At 35.3% G+C, this 22,337-nt stretch overlaps 1 protein-coding gene across 1 annotated transcript in view; it reads left to right on the top strand.

Annotated features, from left to right (window-relative positions):
• Window positions 1–22,337, top strand: part of atxn1a (ataxin 1a) — a 127,757-nt gene that overhangs the window by 42,221 nt on the left and 63,199 nt on the right.

Below are 22,337 nucleotides of genomic sequence, written 5' to 3' on the forward strand. Positions count from 1 at the left end.
AAATTTAGACAGGACGTATGAGTTAAAATAGCAGGGTTGCTACTTTTTTTAGGTTTAATGTGGAAAAGGACTGTCTGGCCTGAAATAGCTATAAAAAGATGTACATGGATGCAGCGTGTGAAGGCTTGTCTTTATCCAAATTCTGGGTTACTTTCCATTCATTGCCTGACTGATGTACGTAGCTCCCTTCGTTTTTCCTACTTTTTATCATTCGCCTCACTCTAAGTCAGGAAACCAGGCTCTACTTCCACTATCCTCTCAATGATTGTTGCTTATATGGAAGAGATTATTCAATGTAGTTGCTCTGCAGTGATCCCCATTTCCTGTTTTCACTTCAGAGTGTAATTCTCTTAAAACTGGTACAAACATGTTTGCACAGCAAAGCACAGGCCTATGGAAATAAAGAACCAACTCAACAAGTGCACATAGATTCACAACATGCACATATTAAAACATTGAAAGAAAAAACACTGAAACAGAAAACCTATTATTCTTTTTTAGCTAAATAAAGTCTGAAAACATACACCAGTTAACTATCTATATATATGTCATACCTAACAATTTCCAAGTGAGTTTCTCCAGTTTATAACGGTTTAATTATCACCTTTTAAAGCTTTTTTCGAATTTTTTTGTGAATCTGCTACTAGAATCAAAATATGCATACAATTAAAAAAAGCCTTGGTTTAAGGCTGTGGTTTCAATAGGCCTTTTTAACATTTACTTTTATTGTAAATTATAATTACCACTTTAAATGCTGTTTAAGCTGATTTATTTTTCACTCGTGTAATAATGAAAATCAACATCTGTGCTGTTATGTCAGTTATAATAACCTTTATGTTAGTTGGAAAGAGAGCAAGTAGAAACAGACATCTGGGGACACACCCTGCCTGCAGCAGGCCTGCAGAAGGTTACAATAGAAACAGGGTGCAGAAACAGATTAGCAGCATTTATAAATAACAATTGCTTGGGATGATTCTTTTATTTACCGTTTTTATGTTTAGGTTTAATGCAAGAGGAACATACTCTCCCCAAAGACTGGTAGATAAGCACAGCTGCACACAGCAGTCAGCAAGTTCTTGCCTTCAAGGCAAAAATCGGTGGGTCTTTTGCATTAATAAAGTTAATGGTTTTACCTAAAGACAGGTCTACTGTTCAGCGTGTCCAAGAGCAGCTCTGCTCAGTTCGGTAAGTCATACAAGAAAGCCAGAATAAGTTCAAAATCTTTCCTAAACATTGGTGTAATAAATAATGTTTTCATACACAACTCTGGTAATTCAATGGTACATAAAACCCCGTGATAACAGACAGGCGTGCATTAATTTATTGACAATGTATATACATAACCTTAACAGCCCAAATGATTCATTTTATGCTTTTTGTTTGTTACCCAACATCGATAGAATTGTGACAACTGACAGCCTCAGTGAATTTGGCTTAGGGCCACACTCTTTGAGCTGAGGGATTTGCTCTATAACCATACAAATATGTTTTGAGGTACAGAGTAATTAGTGGTTAAAATAACTGAATACATGCCAAAAATGAGTTCAGAAAGTAAAAGTACATTAGGTTGGATGGAGATACTGCAAAGGAAAAGATGAAATAAGATGAATTTTATGGTTAGGATTTCATCCCTCGTATATTTCTCCTTTCTTCAGCAATTAACGCTGGTGGATGCATATTACACATTTTTTTCCTAGCGGATTTCTTCCTTTTTACACAGTTGGCAGTTCCCTTTTATCTGAGCAGAAAAACCGTCAGGAATGAGCAGATGGAGGGACGACACTCTAAAAGCTCAGACAATGACACTGAGCAGGATGTCAGTAGGAAGCAACACATGGCTTAGAGAGCAGTTTGTCAAGTTTTCATCAGGCTGAAAACATGGAGCTAGAACTATGTGCTGAAGCAGAAATAGACTTCTTTTATTTCACTTTTCTATCAATGTGGGGTTTTTTTCTCTCTAGGAAACTACAGCATTGTATGAGTATTTTTTGTAACATTCATTTCAATTTATTTATATAGCACCAATTCACAACACATGTCATCTCAAGGCACTTGATTCAAAGTTTTCTAACTTAGGAAAACCAGTTGATTGCATCGACTCATTCACTCGAAGGCAATCCCTCACAACAAGCATGCTTGTAGCGACAGTGGAGAGGAAAAAAACTCCCTTTTAACGTGGGTAAACCTCCATCAGAACCGGCCAGCTCCCATGTCAGAGGATGTAGAGAGCACATCCAGCCAGTCACAGTCACAGAAACAGCACTATACTGAAAAACAGGCAGATCTAAAACATCTATAAACAAAGGTGTTGATGGCAGCAGCAGAGCCTATATTTCTCTCCAGGATGGAGTCACAGCCAAACAGGAACAGACGAGGCAAAGCTAATGTGAGAAAAAACAGAGAGAGCAGAATGTTAGAGATTGAACTAACAAATTCTGCAGAGTGGGAGAATAGAGATAGAATGAAGCAAAATATGAAAAAGAGGTCACTATATCCTCCAGCAGTCTAAGCCTATAGCAGCATAAATATAGCGATAGCTAACCTGAGCCCCTCTAACTATAAGCTTTATTAAAAAGAAAAGTTTTAAGCCTAGTCTTAAAAGTAGACAGGGTGTCTGCCTCAAGGACTGAAACTGGTTTGTTCCACAGAAGAGGAGCCTGATAACTAAAAGATTTACCTCCTATTCTACTTTTAGAAATTCTAGGAACCACTAGAAAACCTGCAGATTGAGAGCGAAGTGCTCTGTTAGGAACATAAGGAACAATCATATCTCTGACATAAGATGGAGCCTGGCCATTTATGGCTCTATATGTGAGAAGGAGGATTTTAAATTCTATTCTGGATTTAACAGGAAGCCAATGAAGGGAAGTTAGGATGGCTTTTTAATTTTTATCAGAACTCTGGATGCAGCATTTTGAATCAGCTGAAGGCTTTTAACTACAGTTTATGGACTTCTTGATAGTAAAGAATTAAATAATCCAGCCTTTAAGTAACAAATGCATGGACTAGTTTCTCAGCATTACCCCTGGACAGAATATTTGAAATTTTTGCAATATTGCGCAGATGACAGAAGAAAATTCTAGAAACCTCTTTGATATACATAAATGACAGGTCCTGATCAAAAATAACACCAAGATGTTTTACTTTATTATCTGAAATCAGTTTAATCCCATCCAAATTAAGTGACTGACTAATCAGATTCTTTTTCAAGGACTTAAAATGTGCTTTAAAAATTAAGCTAAATGAAGCTAACCTTTAGTTTTGAGATCATATCTACACACCACCTGTGTAGACACAGATGGAGCAATGGAGCTGCCGCCACTTCAGACATGCTGCTCACTCTATGCTGAAAAACACACCTTGCAGAGGGGCAATCTGCTGCACAGGAACATAAATATCCATGCACAGTGCCCAAATATCCTTAAAAATGAAAATAATTTGTTCTTTATTTAGTTTTTTCTAAGTTGTGCTGCTGCATGCTGATGAAAGTCTTTCCCTTTGGGTGTCTGTTAGCCATCCAGAATAAAAATACTCCATTAAAAAATGGGATACATTGATTGGTGTAAAACTTTTATGAATTAGTTTCTAATGCTGTATGTAATACAATTTTGATTGATCTTAATGCATATTTGACAGCTCTGTCAAACAATTAAAGGAGGGTATAATGAATGGAAACATCTTTGGTAAAAGCTTCACTAACACATCTGCGATTAACCCAGGGATCATTAAAATAGGCTCGTCCAGAATTTTACAAGACTGTATAGTTTTGCTATCAATGTATGACCTGTTGGTTTAACTTGCACTGTAAATGTAACGTCTTACTTTATGGGAGTGCAAACTTTTAACAACTTGTTTGGCGTTGTTAGTTTCCATGAAAGGTCTCTTCAAGTTTGGTGCTTATTCAAGAAATAGGGGGATAATTATTTAACAGTTGCTATATATTTATCAATTTTTTAAATTTATATTAAAATACTCCATTTAGATTCTGGTTTATGATTGTTATAAAGTTTTTACTAAAAGAAAATCACTTTAAACTAGAGCTGGACTCATTTATCTAAGGAGCTCAAGCCCCTCCAACATGGCAGGCATTGCCACTTCCACAGTTCAGGTGCCGTGGTTGTTGTCCAAACAATAAAAAAACATCTATGGTATTGTTTTAGCTAAAACCTTCCTTTTTTTAACAATCAAATTTGAAATGCTTAGTTCTTCTGTAATCAGTGCCTCCTTGTGTTCAACCTGCAGTGAACTTCATGAATTAATGTGCCTGGTATAGAAAAACTTTCAGTTTCAGGATGATAACACGGAAAAAGACTGAAATAGTAATGCATTATAACTGCCCTGGCAGTATCCACTCTAAATATCAAAGATTCACAAAAAATTTTCTTATAATATTATCATTTTACCAACAATGCAATAAATGACTGCACACAAATGAATGCAAAGATTCAAACAATATTTCAGTATTTATTGGGAGGAGGATGTACTGAAGAGGTTATTTAAGTGTTATAAAAGAAATTAAGGATCAAGCATAAAATTGAAGCAACTGTTTAAAACCAGAGAAACATTATAGTGTCAGTCCAAAACTTTCCACCAAAATTTGAAAAATAAGCAGTATGTGGCTATTTCTATCCAAAATGTAAGACCTTTAAAACAGGATAAGTAAAGCTGTATATTTTCTAACACCTTTGTTCCTTCGTTTTCCTGTTCATTCCAGGGGTTATCATGCCTTTTTTTTCCCTGTTTGCTGGAAGGATCCCAATGACATACCTTTAACCTTTGTTTGCTGTAACTTCCAATTTACCTTTTAAAGTGACTTCCTGATACTTTGTTTGGATAAAACATAATAAGAAAATCTGCATGGCTTTGATTTCTTTATCTGTGATTAGGATGAGAGATAATTTCTATGCCAGGAGGAAGAATAAACCTTGTAGGGAAATCCTGACAGTGCTTTACAAATTCAATTAACTCTTGGGGATGGGTGTTATTTATCATTTGTTAGTGAAAAATCCTCTAACTCGTTTCGATGTAGCCTGCAGTGGTCACTTACTGTGATGCCAAAGATGTCAAATTACTAATTAACTGAGAGATGCTTTCTGCAAAAAAAAAAAAACAAGACAACAACAAAAAATCATTTCAGATGCCTTTAGGTAATCTGCAGTCACCAGCTGTTTTACTCCTTGAATAAATCATCGGGATCCCAGTTTGAATTGATATCAAGAGTTTTTAGGTCATTAGTAATAAAAAATAAGGTTCAATTTGTGCTTGAGAAAGTTCAATGCTTGGGGCATTTAAAGGAAATGTTGTCTGTGCAACACAACATAATGAAGAACTCAAAATCCTATACTTCATTTCTTACATTGTATTGCTTCTTGTGAATCTTGTTGCTTTCAGGGTAAATTGCTGCTGCAAGGGGTCAAACGATTATATGCAATGGTCTTTCTGTTTAAGAGTGTGGAGTTTCCCCTCTCTTGTTTTCTTGTAATATCTTTGCTTGGCTTTATTTATCTGGGACTCTGCTCTCGTAGTAGGTTTGAACTGTGTCACGAGGAAGAGGAGAGAAACACACTCGGCCATTTATACACGGCGCTGGTATACAAGAAAGCAGAATGCAGACAAAGAAAGCGAGAGAGGAGAGACTGCAGAAACATCTAATATATCAGGGCTGGATTGATGGTGGGAGAATAAGGTTATTGAATTTAAATCGTGTGTGTTTCCGTAATCCGACTCCTCAGCCGTATGCTTAGTGACTTGTATCTAACCCTAAAACGTTTAGTGGTTTCAAAATGTGACTTGTAGTTTTCCACTTTGCTTTAAGAAAGGATGCGACAGTTGCTTAAGGTAAAAAAAGACAACACAAATATGAAGTGTTTTATGTACGAAACTCCTACAGATTCACTTAAAGGGATAGTTCGGTATTTTTGACATGAATCTGTATGGCATCCCGATCACCAGCGGCATGCAATCACACTGACTTACCCCTGGCAGCGTCCTGTGAGCAGAGTTATCGTCCAGTTTTGGTCAAGCCGAAAGTAGTCCTGCAGGTTTTTAGGAACAGCGAAATAAAACTTTTCTCTTCCCAAAACATTATGTGTCCAAAAGAGTGATATTTTCGCATCCCAAAAACATTGTAGTGGAAAAAGTCACACGTCGTTATCAATTGGTCCTATTTTCTCTCTGTTCGTATCAGTGCGCGCCGTCATTCAGACAGCGAGCCCAACAACAGCCATGTCTCCCTCCGCAGCGGGAGGGAGACATACCGAACTATCCCTTTAAGCTACCAAACCACCCAGAAACAATAATTTTTCACAGAATCTACGAATGCACCTATTAGAAATTTAAAGCTGTCTGTTTTCTTTTCTCTCTTTGACCAGCTGATGCAAATTTTAGTTGACTAGGAGGATTGGATAAAGAAATGGTAAACTGTAACTGCATCTTAATCTAATAATTAACACAGCTAGCATTGATAGTTATCTGTAAGCTAAGTGTTGCCCCATAGTTATGTAGAACCTCATCATAACTAAAAATTTGCTAATAATTACATGTTAGACATGTAAGCTTTGTGATACCTAAATTTGCTTTCTTCTTTATCAGCTTCTCTCACTTCCTCAAATCGAGAATTATCTGGCTAATAAAAAAAAAATCTGAGAATTTAATTGATTAAGTATTATTATATCTGTAACTTAAAACAATGCAGTACATTTTCTTTGGCTTGTTTTTGTCCATTGTTTGTTTTTTAGGGGGGTTTACAGTACTCATGTGCATAGTAGGACATTAACTAGTTGTGATATTACCAAGTTGACTATTTGACAATCAAAATTGAAGTCGAGTTGATGCGACCTTCTATGACATAATAATAATTAGAGGCCAGTTTTGCATGTTGCACACATACTGTACCTCCATGCAGGCCCTCACCTTGCATCGGCAAATTTGAGTTGTCCAGATGTGTGTCCACTCACCTTAATTAGGTAGACTTGTCAACAAGTCGAGTTTCTGGTAAATGCCCTAGTCCATAATAATGCAAAACAATAGATAATGTTGAAAATCTTGCTGTCCCTGCTTGTAGGTATGGTGGAGGACCTGTGATTCTATGGGAACTTTTCTTGTACAAAGACCCTGGAAACGTTATACTGTAGTGAACAGCATTACAATTGCGGATAACCTAAAAAGTAAAGTATTATTTAGCTAAATTTCATGGCTAAATTTCAACTAAAGAGAAGAAGAAGCATTCAAAGACACGCACGGCTGACAGTTGGTCTATAGAGGTAGGCAAAGAAGAAAGCCAAGAGGTCTCTGCCTGTATTGTCCTGTAACATTTTCCAAGAGAAGATGGAGAATGCATATTTCTGCTCTTTAAAGTTTACACATAACTTTGCTATATGTGATTTTATTAAACTCTGTTATTTGTTAAGGTCAGACAGAAAAATGTACTGAATTTAAGTGTTGGATTTAGTTTTTGGTGAAACCATTTTATTAAAAGAGTCATTTTATTTCATTGATTTCAGGACATCGACAATGGGTTCAGGTAAACCTGAAGGTGATCTTAGGCCATTGTTGTAGGCAGGAGGTGTCTTATTGATGTACTAGTTTCTTAACACTCCCTGATCTAAAATGAATGACCCGTTGTAGTCAATTAATTATTCTCATGTCTGTTTATTTTAATTAAGTCATTTAGGTCGGAGGTTGTGCAGCATGCTTAAAATGTAATCCTTCTCGTGTTAGACTTATTAAATAAATGTGTTTGCTTTTATTCTTTAGATAATATTTTGAACGTTTAGTACCTACCGGTAATTTCTTTAAATCTAATTAAAATTCCATTCTTGTTATTTTTTAGGAATAATATTGGGGTTTGGTGAGCAAATGTAATGAAGACACAATTGAACAGTCTTTTTTTCTCATTCATTTAGGGGAAAAAGCTCTTTGCAACATTGCTGCTTGGCACAAACACACTTTGGCTGACTCTGCACTCTGTAGAGTTTGTTAATTACCTTATCTGGTGTCTCGGAGTTCATTCACTCTGCTGGTTGTAAAGAGGAAAAGAGTGGAAGCAGATAAATGAAGGGCAGAGGCAAAGAATAAATAAAACGGGTATTTACTCTCTTTGCCTTCAAAACAGTAGAGAAAAAATCTTTGTGAGGAATTTTTCAATCACGGCCTATCCTTTTCATCTGGAAAAAACAATTTAAAAAAACATGTTTTTACTGGAGATGTATTTAAGTTTATGGATGAACTTCATGAATATTTGCCACTTATAGAGAGACGAGAGTGATACAGAAAAAAGATTAAGTCGTCAGGGGTCAGTTCGATGTTTACCTTGTTACATTGTGTTCAAAATAATAAACGACTCATATCTGTCTGTTGGCACTTGTGTTTGTGTCCTTATCACATTGAGAGCAGAATATTTATGTTAGTTCAAACAGCATGCCTTAGCTTAGTGTAGAGTCATTTGGTATCTCTGGGATGTTGACTGAGATTCTGCCTTCAGTGTAGAAAAACCTGCTGTTGTTGGTCATTGTTAATAAACCATGGGTGTGCAGATTCTAGTTTTTGAGCTCTAGTTTATAATGTGTGAATTGATTTAGAATTATAAATGAATGGATTCTACTTTGATTTGAACAGGTAAATAATATACTTTTTTCCCATCATTTAAACAGGTTAGTCCTTGAGGGTAGTAGCATATAGCTTACAACAAAAACAAATTTAAAACATTAAAATTCTCCAAAAACTCTTTCCTAAAACATTTGCACTCAGACCTAATTAACTACAGTGATTTAACGATGATTTTAAATCCTTTTAGAGCTTGAAATTGAAATTCAGACTAATAAGTTTCAGGCTGTTGTTGCTGAAAACCTGAAACCTTTCTTGCTAATTTCAGTTCGTAGTTTGGGGATAAAATTGTAGGAAATCCATACATCTGAGATCCATAGATCGGATTGAACATTTTGACCCTCAAAATAAGATAATTTGATGTCAAGAATGTAAAATAAGATAACAACAAAGTTATTGTTTTCTTTTTAAAATCGAAATAATCTTGTCCTACTAAGCTGCTCAAAAACCAGGGAAATATTTGCTACCTTTACAGCCACAAACTTTCATTTTATTTTCGTTGAGGTTGCATAATAAACCAACTCAATGTAGTGCATTATTGTGGAAGGAGAGTGCAATTTTACAGATGCTTACCAAAAAAAATTAAATGTGTGCAGTGGAATTTAGCCCTGGATAAAATTCAGTCCAGCCAACAAACAGCATTAAGAAAAACTAAGAGGGCATGAGAAACGTTAAAGGAATAGTACACCCAAAACATGATTAGCCTTCATTTTCTACTCACCCCCATGCTGAACAACACTCTTGAGTACTTTTTTGATATCTCAAATACATCTGGAGATCTGGGAGGCTTCTTGCTGTCTGCTGACATTCAAATAATGGAGGTGCCCAGCGCCCGAGGCAGAAAGGTCCATAAAAGTCCACAAAAAACGTTTCAATATTCCTCCATACTGCTCGTCCAATGTATTCCAAGTGTCCTGAGTGGGTAGCATCCAGAATTTACTCGAAACAAAGTCATTTAGAATGTTTTTAGAGCATAAACAGTAGTGTATAGGATTTCCTGAAAGCGCGTTCATGACGCTACGGAAACCGCGGCAGACCAAACCAGATGAAAGTGCGCATTCAGCTCGGCAAAGAACTCATGCTCTTCCTCAACACTGAAGTCCTCAGACATTTTTCTTTCGTTGTTTCTTTCTTTGCACAGGTAAACAGCACATTTCTTCTTCTACGCTTGCATTATTGGCAGAGCAGACGCTGAATGCGCACTTTCATCTGGTTTGGTCTGCCGGCTTCCGTAGCGTCGTGAACGTGCAGGTGCGCGCTTTCAGGAAATCCTATACACTACTGTTTATGCTCTAAAAACATTCTAAATGACTTCGTTTCGAGTAAATTCTGGATGCTACCCACTCAGGACACTTGGAATACATTGGACGAGCAGTATGGAGGAATATTGACACGTTTTTTGTGGACTTTTATGGACCTTTAAGTCTCGGGCACCATAGACTTCCATTATTTGAATGTCAGCAGACAGCAAGAAGCCTCCCAGATCTCCAGATGCATTTGAGATATCAAAAAAGTACTCCAGAGTGTTATTCAGCATTGGGGTGAGTAGAAAATGAAGGCTAATCATGTTTTGGGTGTACTATTCCTTTAAGGGGGAAATTTTGCACTTTGTTTTGTATTACAAATAAGAAACTTGGAAGTCTCATTGTTCAATTTGTTTAAATGCAGATGATATGTGAAAAACAGGCTTTACAACAATGTGAGAACAAAGCCAGTCTTTATGGGCTCCTTGTAAAATGCTGCACCTCTCACCAATGCATTATTCCTATGATGACCAATGGTATTGGGAACTATTAGAGATCATTTTAGTGGGGTTATTTTGGTTTGAAAGGAGGGAGCTGTGGACGCTGTCACAGCTGGGTAAAATTCACATTCAATTCAGTTCACTTTATTTATATAGCACAAATTCACAACACATGTCATCTCAAGGAACTTTACAGAGACAATTTAACCAGATCATACAGTCAGATGGGTTCAAATGTTTCTATCTAAGGAAAACCAGTTGATTGCATCGACTCATTGACTGGAATGCAGTCCCTCACACCAAGCATGCTTGTAGCGAAAGTGGAGAGGAAAACTCCCTTTTAACAGGAAGAAACATCCAGCAGAACCAGGCTCAGTGTGAGCGGCCATCTGCTGAGGTTGACTGGGGTTTAAGGAGACTGAAGCAGACATACAGAAAGAAGCAGAGATACAAGAGGCTACTGTCTACTCAACCTGCAGCCACACCCAGGAAATCCACAGCCAGGCAGACAAGCTACAAGCAAGCCAGTCGCAGTCAGAGAAACAGGGCTACACTGAAAAACATTCTTCAATCATAGTATGACATGGTTTAATATTTGTCATGGCTTAATAGGTTATCTTTGGTAAAAGAGACTGATTGAGGGTTGGTGTGTCTGTCAAACTGAATGTTCACTGGTTAGAAATATAAACTCACAATCACAGATTTTTCTCTGGATTATTTTAAAGCCTGAGATATTGGCTAAGATGGTTAATAAGCCCAACGTGTGAACTTTGCTTTAGAGGGTGAACAAGAACTATGACTTGGTCTCAATTTGATTTAGAAAACAATTGGAAAGACTTGAAAGTTAATATTTACAGACAATCTCCAACCACGGACTTAACTTGGGGGTATTTTGTATCAAGGAATGGATAAGAATGTAGCTTGAGATCTGCAGCACTTGTGGAGAAAACAGACAGTGTGGTGTATGTTTATTCTAACATTTGGGGTTAAGAGTGGATAACTTGTTTAGGAAAATTATTAACAAGATTGCTATTATTAGCTTAAGCTTTCTCCTCCTTTGGTTTCCTTTCATTACTGTACAGCCTAACTTCTGCTGCATTCTTCTTTGTTTTCTCTTGTTCCACTCCTGCTTTATAGCATTAAGCTGTGAGTAATGATGGCTGACATCATCTCTGGCTATGCTAGTGTTGACTAATTGGCCAGAGCAGTCTGACTGCATTAGATGTTATTCCTTAAGGGTATTCCCTGTCCTCCGCCTCCACTGTTGAAAGATAACCCTCATTGTTTGCATAGATTGTAGCCACATATTGCTCTTGTTATATTGGCTTTATTTTATTCACTCCAAGACAAAAACAAACTGCGTTTGTTGAAAGCTGTTTGTGAAATTAGCGCAGCTGATTCATAGATGGCATGTTTTTAAATGCGAGAGATAACTAATGTTAAAAGCTTTGATTGCTGTCAAGCTTGACTGGTCCCGTTAATTGGTACCATCTGAAATACACGTCTCGGGATATCTCAAGAATATTACAAATGCACAGCGGGGACACTAATGTAGCTCTGAAATGTCTTTGGTTATTGTGCAGACGCTGTGTGATAGAACAATAAGGTTTGAAAAATTAAGTTGCTCCGGATTTACAAACAGCCTCCTCTCATTCTCTCTTCTCACTCCCTTTCTCCTTCTGTCTGTCTTCTCTCCTTCGCTTTAAGTGCCACCTTTTCAGGCAAGATAAAAGGATTACAATAATGGATGCTTCTCCTCTCACTCCAACTTCTACCTGCTCTCCTTCAACATCTCCCCTCTGTACATTCTGTTCTGTACATCTTCCTGGCCACGCAGGCTTTCTTCTTTCTCTGTGGCTTAATGCAATCACACCAGTATGAACTACGTGCACCGTGAGAGTTGGAGGCAATTGAGAGGAGTGATGATAGAAAAAAAGAAGGTACAGGTGGGTGCAAATTGGAAAGAGCGATTACCTCATAGGAGGATAATCACCTGAAGAACAGGACTGAGAAGTTATCCATGTTAGATCGTTTGCAGAAAGCAGCAATGTCTTTTACACGATCAGGGAGCTTCCTGGTTTTCAGTAAACACTTTCTGTCTCAGATCACCCTTTTAATGATAATGAACATTGGGAAAAAGGAGCAGAAAACCTTGATTAAGTAATGCATCAGTATTCTCTTCTTGTTTGTATTGAAAGGTAGGATGTTTTGAAGTAATCAGAGGTGTATGGTTACAAACATTTTTCTCCACCTAGGCATCATTCAGCAGCTTCAGCCTTTAGTGAGATGAATGGACGTGGCCTTTTGTGTTGCCTGGGAAGTCCTTATGTGGAAACCTACAGAGAGTTTATTGCTTTTTACAACTAGTCTGGATGAGCGAGTGTCATCTCTATCAACACCCACTCGCTCCCACCTTTCCTGTCCTCTTCATTTGTCAGTCTTCATGTGGCTTACTTTTCTCTGAGTTGTTTTCTTTATTTACTTTCTGCACTCTTCATTTTCTCCCTTTCATCTTTATCCTGCATATTTAGCTGTTCTATATGTGGTCCCTGTGCTTCTAGTTTTTCATTAAATCCCTCACTCTCTATGATTAGCTTCCCTATGGTTGCTTTATCCTTTTTTATTTCCTCTTTTACCAGCTGTCACTAGGTGAATTTTCCCATCAAAATTGTATTTACCCATGCCTCTTCTTTTATCTTGTCATTTCTTGCATTGGTTTTGAATGTGTGGTGCAAAATCGGTGCCATTTGTGTGAATTACAACTGCTGATGCTTAAAGGTTTACTCCCCCTAACTGCAGGACTGTTAATACCTTGGAAACATTATTCAACTAGGAGGTGCCCTAGAGCTACTTTTATTTCCACTATCAAAAAGTCATTTTCAGCCATAAAACTGCAGCCGATGTTTTGTCTCATTGCAATTACACTTCATACCTTTATTGCAAGTCACTCCAAGCTTCATAGAAACATGGAACTGCAACACATTTTAAAAGAGAGAGTTGGACAGAGAAAAAAACAGCTGGTATTGTGTCAAACTTTTAGGTAAAATATGATCCTAATTTAGTACCAAATGTCCAAAGATATTAAAGTAATAAATCAGATGAGATTACCCAGTTATTTTTAAAATGCCCTACTCTGACAAAAAAGGACCTTTTGAGCATCACCAGTTAAAATCAGGTTGGTCTTCCATTTATAGAAGATCATGTTGCAGCCTTGCTGTCTTTCAAATTGTAACTGTGATTTTAAAAGAAAAAGGACTGTTTTATTTAAAAAGGAAAACAATGCACTTTAGCTACAACAGTTTATCATACACTAGAATAATTCTTTATTGTCCCAAAAAGGAGAAATTTCTGTTCTGCAGCATTTTAAGGAAAGGTTTATCACAAAAGAAGGATATGATATAAAATCTGTATCTCTTTAAAAACATTTATAAACCTTTTCAGCAGAAATCAGACTAAGGTAAAATAATGTTGCTGTAAAGACTCGTACGATTTTATTTACATTTTGGTAATTTCATATACAACTGTTTGAGTTGAGCTTTAAAATGTTACTCTAAAGTTTATTATTATACATGCACTTTTATGTTTGTTTGACCTATTGACTTTGTTCATGTACTCATATATGAATATATATGACATGTTATCCCTATGAACATCGTTTTGTTTCCTTTGATGTATTATTGTTGCTTTTCTATTCAGTGGACGTGATTCCCGGATGGTAGGGGAAGGGGGTTATCTTACTGATTTTATTTACTTTATTTCCACCCTTTTTTTTCTCTTTTTTTTTTCTTATATTCATTTCTTACTATCAATTTTTTATTATTATTGTTGCTATTTCTTTAATGCCTTGACATCAATGGGTGGGGAGGGTGGAAATGAGGGCAAGGGCTGGGGAGTGTTAACATGGGCGGGGAGGAAAGGTGTTTTACTTCTGATGACACACTGCACAAAATTTTGACTACCTGTGGTTGGTGCAAATGTTCCTCCTCTAATGTACAAAATGTAAAAAAAACAATAAAAAAAATGGATCACAAAAAAAGTTTATTGTAGGAAACAAGTTTCAAACTCCAGTTTTTCAGTGTTGCTTCATCACAACAATTCCTTTTGTTGCATCTTTCTACCATTGGAGCTGATTCTGAACCATCTGTTGCAGCTCAGGGAGCAATATACTTAAGGTATTGATTGCAACAGTAAAACTGGGCCCATTACAGCCTAGATCTGTTGAACCCTACTGCTGAAAAAAAAGATTTGCCTACTAGAGTTAAAGATATTTATTTAGTCTTTCTTAGACAAAATAATTTTGCTATCAAAGTTGTGTAATATAGCCTCTCTCTGCAGTAAGGAAATGCAACTTAATAAAGCAGTCTGATAGCTTAAGATGGGGAGCGTGCTGAACACTCCTGTGAGCCTAATGACTTTTAAGGAGTCTGTGTTTTAGTCTAAATTGAGGTTTCACTAAATTAAAACATTATTAAGGGAGATTATTTACCTGCATTTACTGACACTGCAATCAGTTTGTTCTCGCCTCCTAAAAACAGAGGTTTCCAGGTTAGGTAGAGGAACTCCACTGCATGTGTGGATCCGTCTGCCTGTGTGTGTGTGTAAATTTCTTTGGTAGTCAGGATTACATAACAGACATGCCTGTTGCTGCAGGTCACCAGAGCAGACACTCACTCACTCACTCACTCACTCACTCACTCACTCACTCACTCACTCACTCACTCACTCACTCACTCACTCACTCACTCACTCATGTAAATCATTACACGTAGCAGCATCCTTTGCAGCCAGTGTGTGCACTCATACATGCACGCACACACTTATGCCCCACTATCTTTACTGGGACTTTCCATTGACTCCCATTCCTTGCTTTTTACCAATACAAACACATAACAAACCCAACCTAAACTAAATTCACACCTTTGTCCTTTTACAGACCTCTGAAGGAACTTTTCCTCATGGGAACCAGTTGACCCGTTCCCTCAGGGTAACAAGTACTTGGTCACACATTACACACACATACACAGGCGCTTTACTCCTCCCCCATATGTCAGCTTAACCCTCGGGATGATTAAATCTTATTTCTAAATGGGTATTATGAAATCTTTTCCCTTTAAAAGGTAACATTTCATGGCCTATTGACTTTAGCAATGGCTGCCTAGTAACAGGACTTAGACTGCAGTATCTTTGTTGCATTTTTGAGAGAAATGACTCAATTCCTGGAAAGTGTTTAGCTTTGGACAAAACACACAGATGGTCACATGATATGAGAATGAATAAACAAATGTGCAGATGAGACAGATAAGTGTTTCGGATAATAGTTTTATATTCACTTAAGTTTGTTTTTATCACTTAGTAATTGATAACATATTTTTGAAAAAACAAAAAACTTGTTTGGATTTAAATTTCATTAAGAAATAGAAATAATTTGAATTTAGCAGATTTACTTAGCTATTTTATTTATGTTTTTTTTTTATTGAAATGTAATAGTCTGTTTTTTTAAATAGTTTAGGAACTGTATATATTTATTTGTTATTTGTATATGATTTATTGCCATGATGTGAGGGTAGCATTCAACCTAAAGTAAAAGTAAATCCAGTTTTTGAAAGAACATGATTATGTGCAGGTTTTATCGTGTAGCTCAGCAAGAAATGTATTTATGATCATTTAGGTGCCCTCTTGTCTCACGCAACTGCTTTGGTTGTGTAACTCATACCAGCAGTAGGATGTTTGATTTGATGTGATAAAGTACTGTAATTGGTCTCTTACGTGCAAAGGTTGTATTGTTGTGAAAGCATTACGAAACATTATCCTTCCCTTCTTCAGAAGGCCATAGTTTTCATTGCCGGGCATGTTGAATACATGTGAGAAATAAAGTATTGCCCAAAAAAAAAAAAAACTAAAAAGAAATATTTTTCTATTATTGTAGGTGAAGCACATAGCAAATTGTTGCTGTACTTTTTTCCATGAACTTATGATTTTTTTAGCAAGGGATCTAGCTCCACATTTAGACACTGCTAGACTCATAAAACAGAATGAAAAAGACATGAACATTGTGTTTCATACAGCAAAACTAAAACTGTGTAACAAAATTACATTACCACTCAAGTAAATTGTTGATGTTGTGAAAAGTAGAGCTATGAGATTAGATTCGCATTTGTGACTGTGTGTCATCATAACACTGGTCCCTGCTGATAAGTCCACAGAATAACAGCTGGCAGTTCTCCTTAGAGTTTATTGTGGGCTTTAATTGTTGCTTTTTCAATTGTCTGTTTGCTGACCTGTTTTAAAAATGTCATATTAACTTGTAACAAAAGCAAGAAGCTCAAAATCAGATATTTTCCATTTGAGATTTTGCTCCTGTCATTATGTAGATGGGGCAATTTTTTTGCTTTTTTTGTCATAATATTTTCTAATTTTGACCAAGGCTGCAGATTTTCATAATCTTTTTTGGTTTAATTCAAATATCTAAAAAGACATACACAAAATAAATTCACACAAAACAACAAAAAGTGATCTAACTTTAAAAACCTCCAGACATTTTGAAAGCATGTAGCATTGAACACACTTATTACCACAATCAATCAAACTCTTTCAATAATAATTACTTATTTTAGGGTTGATTTTTATCAAGAAATATAATATTTTAGCAAACCCTAATACATGTTATTTTAAGCAAAAATTAGGCAAAATACTTATGGACTCATGATGGGCAGCAGCAAAAAGTTTCAAGCAGTTCCACTGAATCAAGACGAAAACAGAAGAAAATTATATCAAAACTTTTTTAATAATTGAAACGCTTTAACCACTTGATGGATCATTTCAGCTTTGAAGAATAAAGCTGAAGATAATGAAAGCAGACAAAAACAAATCCACACTACTTTGTGAAATCAAACCTAATAGAAAACTGTGACTTATATTTGAAATAAAGAAAATTATTATTGAGTTCAGATTTAAAACATAGAATCTGCATGTTCAAAATTTGCATAATCTAAATTATTATTATCATAACAATCTTCACTGTTTCTTACTTCTGAACAACGAAAGGTATTTCGGTTTTATTCAAACAGCAGTTTTCTTGTGTAATATAGAAAATGGCATGTTGAATAGTCTGAATCCTCCAATTATGAATAATTTAATTACAAAATAATTTACTATTAAATTAATTTATTAGATAATAAAATTAATATATTAGATGGAACCCCTCTTTTATCCAAAAAGGTTACAGTATTTCTGTATAATATAGGAAAAGATATGGTTCCAGGCTTGTAATAGATGCAGTGAAAATTATTTGGGGCTAAATGAATGACAAGGAATATTTTAAAGTACCAGCTTGTTACAGGAAACGTCTCTGCTCTAAACTTAGTTCGACAAACAATGTGATTAATTAAACATGTATTGCAGCTTTTTTTCATCCTTTTTCTTGGCCTCTCTGTCCCTGTCCCACCATCTGCATATTTGTATTATATTTGTTAGAAGTAAGTCTGTTTTGCCCTATAGAATGTTAACATCGAGCACATAATGTATGCAGGATAACACACTAGAAGTCCTGTGTGGAACATGCTGAGGTCCACTTTGGGCACAAATTCTATTCTAAATGAAGCAGGAGTTGGTGAATTATTGAAACGCCTGTCCTCTTTTCCATGCTCCATCTCTTTCCTCTTTCCCTCTTTAGATCTCAATTTTTCTCCCACTGTTCCTCTTTCTCAGACACACTCATATGATCTCTTATCTCTTCTTACAGCTAGACTTGTGGACTGGTGGTCTCGAGTGTGGGGATGTGTGATATTTGGAGCGGGATGTTGGTTAATCTCATGTTGTCCTTTGGGACAGATTTGGCCCATATTACAGCCTGCTATTACTGTGTCTGAAATCTCTGGCGCATTTAGACAGTCATTATTTACTGCTGTTCGGCATCCCTGCTCCCTCACTAGCGTTTTATTTATGCAGCTCCTCCCTGCCTTCAAACTGCAAACCCAAACATCCAAATGCATCCAATTTTATAATGTTTAAATGTTTCGCCTATTTCAAAAACAGATGTTTTTTGGTATTATAAAAAGTCTAATTATCTCAATGTAATACATAACAAGCCAGATCAATCTGGATTGTTGCTATATCATGTCAGTAACTGTTTTGGAAATACACATATTTCAACCTCGGCCTCACCATCTAGCATGTGGAGCTTATTGCTGACAATGTCTGCCCTTTGTCTTCCTGTCAGGCTGTCACAAACACTTCTACATAAATGTTCCTAATCCAGAACGTTCGTGACATGATTGGCCGGCCTGAAGATGGACCTCTTTGTATAGATTCAGGTCATGCATCGTCGGTTGGTGTCGGCTGATAATAGCTGATGGAATGCTGGCACTGGAATTGATCTTTACCTGTTTTATTGTGTGATGGGAGGCCATGTTCTTAAAAACGCCTTGCCTCCATGGAGAGTCAACTCTACAGTACGATGAGGGCCTAACATGCCTATAGAGTTAATGTACGCAAGTTGCAGAGACTGAATTTGCATGGATGAAGCTATTTTTGATGCAGATCTTTCCAGAATTATATCAAGTGTCAAACTTGGACGCATCTGTAACTAGGGCTGGGTGATAATTCAATAAAGATATATATCTTAGACTTAGACTTCTTTATTTGTCATTTTGTATGCACAGAGTGCATTCAGAACGAAATTGCGTTGCATACAGCTTATGAACATTGCATTGATATTTCAAATATCGATCGATAGACGTGTGTCGCAATAGAAAAAAACAGAGTCGATAAAAGTTTGATAAAGAAACGCAGTTTTCCTTCCTTCTCATTGTAGCCTATCAAGTAGGTTTATGCTAGTCACTACTTCCTCCCAACCAATCGCAATCGCGGACCCAGGCACGCCATCACCAAGCGCCGCCCTCTCAAACCACAACACAGAGCACATGAAGATGTTGAAGCAAGGAGAGGCGGAGGAAATTGTTCAAAAGAAGGGTTTTTGTAGTTCGGCAGTCTGGCAGTATTTCGGTCATGGCAAGTCGGACCAAAAACAAACCACAGTCATCTGTAAAATTTGTAGGGAACCAGTGAAAACGAAGTCTGATAACACAACCAACTTTTTTTTAATCATCTCAGCTGCTCACACCCGCAGAAGTACGAGCTGTGGAGACCCCGGCGCAGGGGGGGGGGTCTTTAAAACAATTCTGTTATGGTTAAAAAAGTTGGTTAAATAAAGATTTAATTCGAAGTCTGTGTTTGTGTTCTTTATTAAAATTAAATCATTTAGCAATATCATAAAAAGTCCAGGCAGAGCTGCACATAAAATATGGTTTCAAATCTTTTCAATAATTATCGATATCGATCAATATGCATTTTTTTTTATCGATAAGCTTTTTTTCTATATCGTCCAGCCCTATCTGTAACACATTTTATTTTTAATTCCTTGACTATTTCTAGACAATTTGACGTTACTTATATGCAGTGATATATTCTGCTAATTTAAACTTACACTTTTTTAGGATATATAACTTATGTAAATTTCCGACAACTGTTGCTTTTATCACCCAGTATCTCTCATACTGCCTCCTGTGTCCTTTCTGCTCGTTAGTATTAATATGAACATTTACTGGTCCAGTTATTTATGAGTCTCCTCCCTGGTAATTTCCCCATTGCTCATTCATTCTCCAACTTAAATCTAATCCACCTCAGCCCTATATTTGTTATTATGACAATCAGGCTGAGTCATAAACAGACACTCTGGAAAAGGCTTATTTTATTTTGTTATAGAATGCATTTCATCATTTCAGAAGAAATCGATCAACATCACAAGCATTAATTGAACTAATAGAAGAAACTACCAATTCCATAGATAGCAAGAAATATTCTGTTGGGGTTTTTATTGATCTAAAAAAAGCATTTGATACTATAAATCATGATATATTAATTAACAAATTAGAGCAATATGGAATCAGGGGACTGGCACTAGAGTGGGTAAGAAGTTATTTAAAAAACAGGAAGCAATTTGTGAAGATGGGAGATAATCAGTCAAGATGTTTGGACATTGTGTGTGGTGTACCACAGGGGTCGGTCTTGGGTCCTAAATTATTCATCATGTACATTAATGACATATGTAAGATATCACAAAAACTCAAATTTATTTTATTTGCAGATGACACAAATATAATAGGATCAGGTGAGAATTTACAGCAACTTTTGGACACTATCACCTCAGAATTCATTAATATTAAATACTGGCTAAATAAAAATAAACTGTCACTAAATTTGAGTAAAACAAAATATATGAGATTTGGTAACAAAAAAATAAATCATCATGCACGGGTACAGATAGGAGGGGTTGATATAGAGAAAGTATATGAAACTAAATTTCTCGGGGTGATAATAAATGACAAGATTTGCTGGAAGTCTCATATTAAATACATCAGCACTAAAATATCTAAAAGCATCTCTGTAATAGCCAAAGTAAGATATTTTTTAGATTACAAATCACTCCATGCTCTGTTCTGTTCTTTGGTCTTACCTCATTTAATTTACTGTATAGAGGTATGGGGAAGCACATATAAAAGTTCACTAGAGCCACTGTTCATATTGCAAAAAAGAGCCATGAGAATAATTCATAAAGTTGGATATCGAGAACACACCAACACACTATTTATAATATCTAAAATCATGAAGCTTTATGATATGATAGAATTCCAAACAGCACAATTTCTATTTAAAGCTAGAAATAAGCTGTTACCAAGTCACTTGACAAATTTGTTTTATGAGAGAGAGGGGGGGGTATGATTTAAGGGAGATAACTAATTTTAAGATTCAAAGATACAGAACTGCAAGGAAAAGATTTTGTATAACAAATAGTGGAGTGAGGCTATGGAACAGACTGAGCATGGATTTGAAGCAATGTCCAAACATCAACCAGTTTAAAAACAAATATAAACAAATGATTTTTACAAGATACGGGGAGGAGGGGCTTGAGGGGGAATAGAACTTGCTCTGCCACTATGAATTAAAATCGATAAGAAGTCCCAAAAGAGATGAAATAATAAAAAATAAAAAAAAGTGTGAGAGAAAAGGGTTTTTTGGTTTATGGATATGTATGGATATACGTGTACGTAGATAGAGATATGTGTATAACTGTTCTATAGTAATTGGGTGTGTATGTATATGCATGTATGTGTGTATGTGGTTTTAGATACGGGTGTACGTGTAAGTATGCATGTGTGTATATATATGTATAGGTATCTATGAGTATGTGTATGTATGTATACAAATTATGTAAATATGTAATATATATAAAGTATATATATATATGTATATGTAATTAAAAATATATGTATATATATATATATATATATGTATATATGTATATATATAATATGTATATATATATATGTATATTATATATATAATATATTATAAATACTATGTATATTATATATGTATATATATGAAAATGTAATAATAATATATTTTAAAATTATGTATTATAATATGTATATTTTAAATTTTAATATATGTTTATAAAAGTAATTAGTAATATTGTTATATATAGTAAATATATGTATGTTATATGTATATATATGTATATATATATATATATTATTAATATATATATTTTTTAATATTAAAAATAATAATATATGTATATAAATATGTTATGTTTTTTAATATATATATATATATTATATTTAATAATTATGTATATATATATGTAAAATTATGTATTTATATTATATATGTATATTATTATGTATATAAAATGTATAATGTATATATATATGTAATATGATTTATAAATATAGTATTATGTATATATATATGTATTTTATGTAAATATATATGTATATAATATATATTTTTAAGTATATATATATTTTAATATGTATATATATGTAAATAGTAATATATATGTATAATGTATATAATATAATATTATTATGTATATATGTATATATGTATATAATTTTTAATAAAAAAATTATATATATAATAAGTA

This window comes from Cyprinodon tularosa, unplaced genomic scaffold (assembly GCF_016077235.1).
Source record: "Cyprinodon tularosa strain WSP-4 unplaced genomic scaffold, ASM1607723v1 ctg446, whole genome shotgun sequence".
NCBI lineage: Eukaryota > Metazoa > Chordata > Actinopteri > Cyprinodontiformes > Cyprinodontidae > Cyprinodon > Cyprinodon tularosa.